Genomic DNA, 7376 nt, shown 5'->3' with positions numbered 1-7376 from the left:
TTTGAAGTGTACAATTTAGATTTGACATATGTATACACCTGGGAAACCATTAGCACATCCAGAGAACAAACATTTCCATCACCCCCAAAAGTCTCCCAGTGCTCACCTGTAATAGGGCTCATGCCCTCCTTTCACTCTTCCCCCAGCCAACATTCTGATCTGCTTTCGCTAATTATAGGTTAGCAATTTGCATTTGCTTAAATTTTATGTAAATAGGAGCATGTGTACTCTTAAACACAATAGTGTGTACTCTTTCTTCTTTTCTTTTTTTTTAACTGGGCACAAGGAATAGAAAACTGACCTTGATGTTCTGCCCTTTGAGTTATGGCTCTTGTGACAATTGATAGGGAGCAAGAGTGGGAGTGGGATGAATAATTAATTAGAAGTGATTCAATGGCTGCAAGTCTAGTCCATGTCGTTTTTGTGCTGGAAGGGCTCATCACCAATTTTTTTGGAAGACATGTGCAGATGAGGGCTTTTGTCTCCCCTTAGGGGTCACAGTTGGCAGAAGGTCACTGGTCTTTAAAGTAACCCTTCTTCTCCTGGCCGACAGCCCAGGGAATATGGATACAAACGGTGTAGTTAACACGCAGGCCGAAAAGTTGTTCGTGTTGGAGGTTTCATTGAATCCAGTCAGGCGCCCCATGGGATGTAGGCTCGAATGTGGTACTGGTGTCACTTGCTCAGCCTCTAGATGGACCCCTCCATGTACTTCAGTGTACTTCAAGCCATTCTCCTCCAGGATGGCCTTGGTGCTGAAGCTGGTGTGGCAACCCACAGCTTTCTAATTCCCAGGAAATGGCTTAGGATCAAGGGTTGCTATCACTCCAAAGTCTTCACACACTCGGTGCAAGATGAACCGGGCCACCCAGAGATGATCTCCCATGTCCACTCTTTCACAGGGTCCTAACTGGAATTCCCACTGGGCAGGCATGACCTTGGCATTCATCCCCATGATCTTGATGCCAGCGTACAAGCAGGCCCAGTAGTGAGCCTCAAATGTGTCTGCTGTAGGCTTTGTCTGCTCCCACGCCACAGTAATATGGACCTTGAGACCCAGGGAAGCCACTCGAAGGCCAACCAAAAGGGTGTCCATCTGTGACCATGAGAGTACATTCCTGCTCTGTTTCAAACCAGGGGTGCTGATTGCTCACCTATCTATTATCCATTTACAGATGTGTCTTAAATTGGTCTCTGCAGGCTTTCAGTTGTACTTTAAGACTTCACACAACACCAGCTTGTTGGGGCCTGGTGGAAAGGGTCCCAAAACATGGCAGCAGGAACAAGATACATGTCACAGCTGGACCCTTAAGATTCTAAAGTACTAGAGGCATCAAAACTCCACTCAGGCAATTCTTCTATAGAGTTGGGTTCACTGTCCAGGGTCTGGGTCTTGCAGCGCGTCCTTCCTCAGTACTGTCAGTCTAGACACACATGGTTGGACCTTATCCCCTTGAGGCAGAGACATGTATACCTGCTGGATGGTTTTGTTCAAGTGGGAACTCTCTGAGGTGGCCATGGTGGAAGATGTTCTGGGGGATGAGCAGGCAGCAGGGTGGGCAGGCCGTGAGAGTGAGGTGTGGAGAGAAAAGAGGAAGCGGGGCGGGGGGGGGGGGGGGGCTGTTGCTGCTCAGATGCTCAGTTCTCCCATCCTGGGCTCTGCCTAATCTTTTTTCCATAACTTCTTTCATACAGTATAATGATTTTTAAATTCACCCATTTACATAGTTCAATGATTTTGTTCCATTTTTATGGCTAAGTAGAATTCCAATTGTATGGATATACTGTAATTTGTTTATTCATGCACTTGCTGATCGACATTTGGGCTGTTCCTAGTTTGGGGCTGTTACAAATAAAATTGCCGTGAACGCTCATGCCCAATTCTGTGTTCTGGTGTCTCTTCAGTAAATACCTAGAAGTGAGCTGCCTGGGTCACACAGTAGGTGTATGTTTAACTTTGTAAGAAGCTGCTAAATGGTTTTCCAATGGTGTTGTAGTGTTCTGCATACCCACTACTATCAGTGCATAGAATCTGATTCCTCCAACTTCTTGGCCCATGGTATGGTGATTTTTTAACTTTACCAATTCTAATGTGTGCGTAGTGGAATCACAGTGAGGTTTTAGTTTACATTTTTCTGATAACTAATGAGACTGTCTCTTTTTGACATTATTTCTTACCTAGAGATGAGGACTTTCTATCAGGTAAAATTTCTCTGTTTATATGTATAGTCTATATTCTTTTGAAACTCCTTGTGCACAAAAGGTGTTATTTCTATAGAATAATGACAATTCAGTCATACAGCATCTCTTTTGACTTACTATATGCATGAAACTTTCTCTAAAGAAACTAGTTGCAAAGAACCCTCAGAATTTTTTTGACTTTTGAAGCCATTGCTGGAAACCAATGTAATTTAAATTAATGTAATTTTAGCAAACTGTAGCTGGCCCTACTTTTTTATTATGTGACTCAAACATTGCATATAGAAATTTATTAGGAAATCAATCATTAGAAGCAGTCAAGGCAAAATCTTTCTCAAGTTTTTTCTCTCTGAACTCACAGACAGACATAAAATGACACAGTAAGGGAGAGAAATTTGCAATACTGTCGAATGGTGCAATTAATTATCTTTCTTTCTTATCTTTCTTTCTGGAGTTGCTCATTTCCACACATCATCATTATTGAGCATTGTCATGAGACTAGATTTTGTTTTTTAGAAAAAAACACTTGATTACTGTGCTTGCTTCAGTTCTGATGCTGTATTTTATTTTTCTAATCTTAATTGAATGTTTCTGATTAAGTTGGTATTTTCTGGTGCATATGCATGCACATGAAACTTTAAATGTTTAGCTTTGTTTTTTGGTTTCCAACTTTGTGGCACTCAAGTCAAACACCTGCCCTTGAATCGGGTTCTTGGGTTTCTGAGGAAATTATCACCCAGTGTTCCACCCAGAAATCCATCTGCTAACCTCAAAAGTCACCAGTAGTTCCATTGTGGCTAACAAAGTAGAATAAACAAGGAAGAGTAAAGTGAGAAGGCTTACAAGACTTCAGGGCTATGCAGGCAGCATATTTAAAAGAACTCTGAATTATAATGATCACTTTTAACATACATTAAGCATTTGGTGTGCAGCCAGTATTGTGCTGGTATTTACTGGCGTCCTCTGATTTAATGAGCATAAGCACTGTCATTATCCCCACATTTGTAAATGTAGAAACAGGTCCAAAGAATTTAAATAATTTGCTGAAGGTCCTTATGTAGGTCTTAGTAGAGCTTGCATTTGAATCTGGGCCTGTATTTTTAATCATTATATTGTACTGTATTTGACTGGTACCAACAGTTTATTAGCTTATCAGAAAAAATGAAGAACAACTTTTATAGCCCTAGATATTTTGCCAGTCATGTCTCTATAAAGCTTATATTATTCTGGATGAATGATGAGAATTTAATACAAAAATGTGCTAAATATTTATGCTGTAACTGAATGCTCCACTGAGGATAAACAGACTGGCTACACCAGAATTTTCCTAGAAAGGAACATAAACTGTAGCAAGATTAGGCAAACATAAGCCTTAGCAAATTTCCCTACTACTTTGCTTTCTTTCTTAAGTTCTGTATGTCTATATGCCCTCCAGATGAAACACCCCTAGGATCTAGGTTTTGGAAATGATTTTAGATGTCATGTCATCTCATGGAGACCCTATGTTGGTTAATTTTGTCTACCAACTTCACCTGATGCTGGGGTGTCCAGATAGTTGTCAAAATTTATTCTGGGTGTGTCTGTGAGGGTATTTCTGGAGGAGATTGACATTTAAATAAGTAGACTGAATAAAGCAGGTTGTTCTCCCCAATGTACGTGGGCCTCAACCAACCAGCTGAAGATACGAATAGAGTAAAAGAGCTGACCCTTTCGTTAGTAAAAGAAAACTCTTCCTGCTTGACTACCTTTGAACCAAAACAATAGTTTTTCCCTGCCTTTATATTCAAATTGGCTTTCCTGAGCCTCTCGTTTCCCAGCTTATCATGCAGATATTGGGAGAAGTCAGTATCCATAGTAGCATGAACTGTTTCCTTATGATAAATCCCTAATCTATTTATTCTGTGCCATGAGCAAGGGAGCATCCCCGAAAGGAGTCACTCACACATGTTTGTGTCCTTCAACAATGCCAAGTTTGTTAGGAGAGAGCTCTCCAATAAGTCAGTAGAGTCACATGAAGGTTACACACAGGGAGGGGGAGCTTAGGTGATAGAAGTGAGCAGAATGAGCACCCTACTCAAAGTCCCAGTCACTGGTGATACCCACAGGTGGACATTGGTCTCAAGTCAGGCAGCTGCAGGGGTGATAGGCACCCAGTGGAGTGGAAGTCTGCCAGAGCTCTGAGCTTGATCCCTGGAATAGTCAAGCTCAAGTACTGGGCAACCCGAGTTCTAAGTTCTTACAGCCCACAATGGGCAGAGGTCCCACTCATACTGGTGTCCAGATGGAGTCATTATGTAAGTGTCCAGACTTGTGATTTGGGGCATTCCAGCCCTCTCCTAAGGGTATTTCCATGATATCTCATTACCTCAGTCTTGACAGAGCACTTGACATAACTGTCATGGCTGACAGTGACTCCATACTGAATTGTCAAGAGTGTTCAAAAAGTCAGCCCTGCTCTTACTCCATATATTCTTTTACTCTGGAAAACCGTGAATTATACAGACTCCCAATATGATTCCCTTTTTTATAAATCTGTTATTGGACTGGAGCTCAGTTCAACACAGTAAAGAATTATAGATCAGCAAGAAGAAAGCAGATGAGTAATAGCTGCATTATTATGTCCTCAAGGAAAAGAACTGGCCTGCTGAGAATGGCAAGAAGGGCCTGAGTCCCCTGAATCTGCTGCCTTAAGTGCATGAGTGATTATTGCACCCACATAGGGGAGAGGTTCTATATTGACTGACAGATACTTTGCTTACCTCACTTTAGTCTCTTTTGCACATGCCCTTTCCCATAATTCTCCTTGACAGCCCCCCACCCAAGGGTAAAACCGCAATGGAAATTTTGCTAACTGAAGCTATTTTGCAACAAGGGCAGTTAACTGAAACTATTTCAGCTGTTTGCCTTGGGTCAACAAGGGTGGAGGCCCCCTTTTTCCTTCCTCCCTCTATTCATTTCCAACTGCTTCCTATCAACTCCATGCCAAATGATCATTTATTCTGTGAGCCCACTCTCCTGGGGAACCCATTCAACTGTACCAAAGTATGATGGTTAGACCTTTTGTTGTTGTTGTTGTTGTTGTTGTTGTTTTTAGTGGGGGCACCAACTGCCTTGCTAGGGTTCTACCTTCTACTTTTTAAACTCTGTAAGTTAAACTATATGGAACATCATAAAGTAGTAGTGGGAATGAATTTTCTCATGGGCTGCGTCTGCTAGGGGCCAAGTGAGGTCTTTGGACATGCACAGGCACCTTCCTACCTGGCATCAGTGTGCCTGCAGTTCTGGTGCTAACCAAGTCACTGAAGCAGGCAGCAGGCAGCACTCTCAGGCACAGGCAGTATGTGCACCTTGTTCCAGGGGAACCTGGATCATGTGCCAAAGTGAACTTGGTGTTTGCCTGCAGGGTCTCTTCAGGTAAGGACTGTCATCTTGAAATGTGCAAACTCTGCTACCACAAATGTTTATATCTATTTCCCAAGTGTGCCTCAGAGCTGCTGTTTCGTTTTCGGTATGGGTGATTTTTTTTTCTCAATCCCTGAGGGTTCTAGGCTTTTGGAATGCAAATGAAATGCAAATGAAAGGTTTCAATTTTTCTCTGCTTTCTACTCATTTTCCCTGAGGCAATGAGCATAGGCAAGGTGACTAAGAAGAAAGCAGAGAAGGAAAGGTTAAGAGTGAAAAGAAATCTCATGGAGGTAGGCAAAGGAAGTCGATTAACATTTCAAAAAAAAGTATCATTACATTTGTTTTCATAGTTCCAGGGACTGAGCAGTAAATCCTTTTCCTCTGCCCAACTCTGAAAAGACCTGTTCAGTTCTTGACCTTTGGTGTTAGTATGAACCTGTCTTCTCCAAGTTTGACATCGCATTTCCTTCTTTCATGCATTCAACTACTAATTCCCATATGATATCTATTAAATTTCTCTTGTGGCCTTCCTTCTTTCTTTTTTAAGATTTGTATAATTTCAGGTGGCCAGAGTTTTAGTGATTAAAAAGCACCCAACCCCTGGAGGTCGAGATTCACACTCTCACATTCTTGCTTTAAATTAGAGCAAATGCAGATGCAAAATATGTTCTCACAGCTTCACTCAGCCTCAGTCAGCACTCTGGATGGGGAGAGGGCGCACAGCTACCTGTAACACTTATTAAAGTAAGATCAGAAGATGTAAGAAGCTCAATTTCATGCTGGGCCACACTCCCTTTATGTTGTGTCTTTCATCACCATTCAGAAAAAAAACTACATACTCAATAAAATCCCTGTGCATAATTCTTCCATTTAAGGTATATTAGCAAACTTTCAACTCTGCTGGTTGTTGAATTAAAACCATGTCTGAGAGTTCCATCCTCACCTGGGGAAAAAGGCAGCCAGTCTGTAGGCCTTTCTGAGCTCTCTCTTGGCCCTCACTTCTCCAGCATTCTGGAAAGCCCATTCACTCACAGCACTGTAGAGTACACTATTGCACGTTAATATTGGTTTCACCTGGCTGCTCTGTGCAGCGTAGGATAGTGGTAGACCTGGCTTTGTCAGAAAGCACAGCATTTAAAGCTGTTTTTCCCCCTGCCACCTCCTGTCCCTTAATGCTCAGGGTTAAGAACATAAAAATTCTGATTCAAGTTTTCCCAGAAAAACATAGACCTGAGCAGCAGAAAATCTCTGTCAGTATGAGAGCAGAGTAGAGGCCCCAGACACTTTGGAATAATACTAGCTACAGAGGGACAAGGGCCAGACCATATAATATGTAAAAATCCTGACCCACAGCCTCCACAGCAATTGGCCCACTAAGGTCAGGACTTGGTCAATGACTGCCAGGTCCCCTGTTTTTTGCCCCAACTACTCATTCAGGATCAACCAGAGAAAGTCAGATATGCTACTCAGACCAGTCAATGAAGATGCTCTGCTTCTAGTTAGCCCACCTCCACACCCCATGCCAATAACCTTCAATCAAAGTATGTCTAAAGCCTTCACTTTTTCCATGATAAAGCTTTCTTACTCCCTGCCTGCCTTTGAGTCTCTGCCAAATGTAAGCAACAATGATGATGTCTGACTCCTTGCTATAGCAAGCCTCTCTTTGTTCTTATTCAGGTGATGTTTATTTATATACATCCCATCATTTAATGCTCACAACAACGCTATGAATAAAATATTACTATTTTCTCCATTGTTCTGATGAAACATAG

At 42.0% G+C, this 7376-nt stretch overlaps 1 pseudogene; it reads right to left on the bottom strand.

The window, feature by feature from the left end:
- Positions 1–405: 405 nt before the first annotated feature.
- LOC123819852 lies at positions 406–1519 on the bottom strand (annotated as a pseudogene).
- Between the last annotated feature and the right edge of the window lie 5857 nt (positions 1520–7376).

This window comes from Phyllostomus hastatus, unplaced genomic scaffold (genome assembly GCF_019186645.2).
Source record: "Phyllostomus hastatus isolate PE091 unplaced genomic scaffold, TTU_PhHast_1.1 phas_contig_34, whole genome shotgun sequence".
Lineage (NCBI taxonomy): Eukaryota > Metazoa > Chordata > Mammalia > Chiroptera > Phyllostomidae > Phyllostomus > Phyllostomus hastatus.
This window is presented reverse-complemented; position numbering and strand designations above follow the sequence as displayed.